At 42.3% G+C, this 4,783-nt stretch overlaps 1 protein-coding gene across 1 annotated transcript in view; it reads left to right on the top strand.

Moving 5' to 3' along the window:
• Positions 1 to 480: 480 nt before the first annotated feature.
• Positions 481 to 4,783, top strand: part of L3MBTL3 (L3MBTL histone methyl-lysine binding protein 3) — a gene marked incomplete in the record, with an annotated part of 31,397 nt that continues 27,094 nt past the window's right edge. The window contains 1 exon segment of the mRNA XM_072420108.1: positions 481 to 550.

The following is a 4,783-nucleotide window of genomic DNA, read 5'->3' as shown; positions in this document are numbered from 1 at the left end:
TACATACAATATATAAATGAATACAATATAATGTAAAATATACAAAAACACTGGAATTTCCTTGTATCTGATTGGATGGCTGCAGTTAGCACAACTTTACTAAGTGAACAGCCTCATCCACCCCCATTGTCTTTCATATACTGCCATGGTATCTTTATTAAATGTTAGTATAAAAATACATTGACATTTTTGATGGGTGATTGTCCTTTATTCAGATTTATACATTGCCCATGTATATTATTTCTGCATGGAACATTGCTGTATAATATTATATATTGAGTGAAATGTCATGTGGGGGGGGGGTAATGTTAGAGACAGATCTGATAGGAGGATCGGCAGCCCAGCATGCACCGATCTCCTGCTCGTCGTATGCAGCGATCACTGCACGTCACTGCACGCTGATAGGTCGCCCAGCGAGCCAGCTGATTTAGAAGACCACGGCTTGGAAGTGGTTGCCGTGGTAACACCAGCTAAGGAGGCGGGGTAAATCGTAGCCCCGCCCATTGACGCCATCTTATGCTGGAAGAGGCGGCTCTAGGACAGCAGAGTGGTGAGAAGTGATGATGCCCTGTAAAGTGAAAGGGGAGTTTGTTATGTAGTCGGAAAATATCTTAGCATTGCTGTGCAGGCACATGGGAGTGGGCTGGAATAGGACTGTGTTCACGTTCAATACTTTATTTAAGGAAAGTCGGGCTTAGCCAACTCTCTGGGTGCAGAATTGTAAATGGTCCTGTGTGGTAAAAAGGCGGAAATATGCGTATAGCGCTGACAGGGAATACAAGCAGCCAGTGCGGGAGGCTCGTGTGATAACAATCTCTGAGCATAATAACTGAGCTTCTAGTCAGGAGAAACTCCCGAGTTTACATCTTCTCACCTGGGCTGCCGCGACCTCTAGCGGCCACAGGGGGAACTACAAGCAGCTGTTTTATGCACAGATTAGGAGAAATTATATTTACTTGTTACCCAGAAAAACGGATTCTGATAATAAATGGATACCATTGTCATACTTTGCAGACAGATATTAGATAAAAAGCAATCAATGTATTCAGTAGATAAATATAAAATAATTTTAAATGCAACTAAATTTGATTTGTTGCCATGTACAGAAGTGTCAGAATGGGAGGGGGGGGGGGGGGACTTACCTATCTGATGGGTGAGGGCAGGGAGATGACCTGTTCAGTCTCTTGCTGCTCCTTCATTGAGGGAAATGACAGATCTGCATGACATACAGATCTGCATTGTGTGCAGAACTGGGCAGAGATATAAAGCATTGGTAGGTTACACATCTCCCATGTATATTCTCTATAATATCTGCCCTTGTAGCTGTATGCCTGGAGTTTGGTGCTAAATTCATATCTCTGGAGGGGGAGGAGGTCAGCCTGAAACTAATGCTTGGAAAAATATGCCCAGACCTCATATATGTCCTCCTTGTATATGAGAATCCACAAACATGGATTGATCACTGCCAGGCAGCATAGATTCATCCCGGATCTCTTCTCAGATCTTTTTAACATGGAGAACCTTTGAAATAACGTTTAGGTCTTTGGGGAAGTCCTGCTAAAATTATTATATCTAAAGCTCAATAATGTGATCATTGGGAAGAGTGTCAGCCTCTATAGATAGCCAAAGAGGTCATTGGTGTCACCTAAACTGACCCGAGAGGCACAAACTGCTCATTGCTCAGGGAACCCCCCGTAGACTTTATTAGACTGCTCTAGTCTGGCTCACTGGCGCCAATCTATAGGTAATTTATTGTATGACCATGTCTGCCTACACACAGCCTGCCTGATTTTATAAAAAGACACAAGAGGTGTTCACCTAAAGACATTACTTTTTTTTGTATGTGAAAGCAAAATGTATTTAGTTACATTTTTTTTTTTTAGCTGTCTATGTCCCGGCTGGCCCTCTATTTGTCCTTCTGACTCTTGTTAGGGAGATGTAAAGTAAGGGAATCTTTTATTTCAGCACGGTCAGAGCAGGAGGTGATAAAAAATGTTTTGATGATTGCTTCGTAAAATGATTTTATTTTGTGCTCCTGAGTTAGCTCAGTAGTAGTAGAGTTTGTTCTCAAAGCTAAAGTCCAGGAAAAGCAAATAAAAGACAGTGTTCTCCCCAGAAATTTTTTTCAGCCAGGTGGTAAAAAAGTTGGCAGGGCAAGGCACAGCAAATTGAGTGCTCCCAGTTATTTATACCACAGGTAACCAGTAACCCCTATTATTGTGTCAGTGTTCTACCTACTCCTATACTTCGTTCCAACATTGTAATGCCAGGTATTATGCTGTAACTGTTCAGGGCTGTGTATTTTAATCCAACTCCCTAGTGTTCCATGTTTAAATTGTGTAATCCCTTGTTTGTGATCAATGTGGTGTAACAAGTTAGGCTCAGTTCACATTAGCAGTAAAAATGTAATTTACCCCTCCTGAGTGACTACTTGTCACCAGCTAATGCAACCTTACAGCCAATGTGAATTCAGCCCAACTTCAGATGTCGCTTCCCAGCGTTATAAGTAGATAACGCAAAACTTTAGTCTGTCCATTAACTGGGACCAATGTTTCCCAAGCTTGCTCAGATTCTCATTTCTTTCCGATGCTCTCCGTTCCATCAAGTGCTGATCTCATTTGGCATGCGTTTTTTACATTATAGGAAAGCCGCTGATTATGTGTTCCTGATGTCAGGCATGTGCAAAAAGAGCAGCCAGCATCCACCTGGAATATGTGACATAGATACCCCAGGAGGCTGCAGATTTACCCTGAAGTCTTTACCCCTATGGCAGTAAAGATGGAAGGAAGGGGTCCTCCCCCCAAAAAATTTAAAAAACAAATACTCATCATTGTATATAGTCAATGGGCAAAAAAGTGGGGGACACATGTATATCCCACCCCCCTAAAATTTCATGGCATCATTAGAACATAAAAAAACTCTGCCCATCAAAACACGCTGCCCTGTTACACATAACTGTCCTCTTCCCTACCTTGAACCCTAAACTCTTTAGAATAAAGTGATGCAGGTAAACAAAATTTTAGGTGCTTGTGGGGGACACTTGTGGCTAACACCCCCACTCTTTCATCACCATGGCATCATTACATCATTAGATGCTCTGTTACACATGATATGGTTGATTTTGATTTTGTCAGAGTTTTATGTTCTAATGATGCCATAGTGATAAAACTTTAGGGGGTGTTAGCCACAGACATTCCCCACACGTTTTCAGTTTCCTACACCTCCCCATTGCATAGTAATGAGATTCCAGTGTGTGTGTGTAAGGGGGGGTTATCCAAAGGTCTCCCCCCTACTTGACCTACATTTTCGGTTTTCTACCCCCCACTATTCTAGGGAAATTGAGATACAAAGAAGAGAAGCAGACAAGGTAACATAGTATGACAGATTTATGATAGATTTGTGACAGGTAGGTATCAATTTAGGGACCCCACCCCAAAGCTCCCTGCTTTGTAAGTGGCCCCGGGGGGGTGGGGTCCTAATTTGCATTTTAATTAAGGTCACCTAGGTGCCCCAATGTTATACTTTCACAAGTTTTTACAATTGTGATTCCCATATCTTTACATTTTTATCATCTGGGAGGCTGATATTGTGATTAGCTATGAGTGTCCCCTTGTGCACCCTGAAAATTTCAAGTCACTATGACACACGGTTTAGGAGACATAACGGTTTGTATACAGTGAGTTGTAAGGCTGCAAAATGACATGGATACACTCGCACACAGCAGTTTTGCTTCCGACGACGTCATTACATACGCCCACCCAGGCGGATCCATTGCTACACAATTTTCAATAGAAAACTCAGCACAGCTAGAGAATGGGGGAGGGACAGCCAGTGTCCTGATCTCATCATAGATGTGTGCTGTTCTCACCGTCTGGCTCTTATCTGCAGCTGGAATCCTCTGAATGGATGAGAACAGAGCAGCCTATCCGTTTTCCATTCAGAGGATTGGAGCTGCTGATAAGAGCCGGGCAAAGAGGGGAGGGCAGGCAGGTGGGCCCCCCACCAAAAAGGGACTGGGGGGAACTATGGTCTTGATATTGTCTTACTCTGCTAGCTCCACTTCCCAAGAAATCCATGTCTTTTACCATCCTGCTGCAGTCAATTTATTACATAATGATTTGTAAAAAGTTGTGTATGTTCTTTTCAAGAAATGCACATATTTTGAGTAGTCTTCTAACTCTATTTGGCTCTTTATGTTTTTTTTTATATCTTTTTGATCGTGTGTGTAGTGTAAGCACTGATCAAGAGTCTTTTGGTTTAATCAACTGGCCAAAACATGAAACAGAAATAATTCTGCATTTTAATCTGTGGCATGATTTTGGCCAATAGATTACAAGCCTGCCCACCACGACAAGGTAGACTCTTGCAGGGCAGGACCTACACTAAACTACACTAAGCTAACCTACTCGATGCTTGTCATCGTTATTCTAGTGTTGGATGCATGCTGGTTGTAGGCCTCATCTAGTGACTAGGTGTGGGAGTGTGTATGCATGTGTGTTTTTATATATGTAGGTGTGTGTATGTTTATGTGTATATAAAATGTTTTTGTTAATGTGTGTACATATGTGAGTGTGTGTGTGTGACCTACTCCGGGCTAATTTGTAGACCAGCGGTTGCAAACCTTTTCAGGTCAGCGGACCACTAAAATCACCGTTATCACAACAGATTTGTAATGGTTGCTGCTACTTCCTACCAGGTGATGGGTTTATTAAGAGTGTCTACTGACCAGTGATCTAAAGTAAGAAGTGAGCAGTTATGCTGCTATGTCTGGTGTCTCCCCTTA

This window comes from Pyxicephalus adspersus, chromosome 1, assembly GCF_032062135.1.
Source record: "Pyxicephalus adspersus chromosome 1, UCB_Pads_2.0, whole genome shotgun sequence".
Taxonomy (NCBI): Eukaryota; Metazoa; Chordata; class Amphibia; order Anura; family Pyxicephalidae; genus Pyxicephalus; species Pyxicephalus adspersus.
This window is presented reverse-complemented; position numbering and strand designations above follow the sequence as displayed.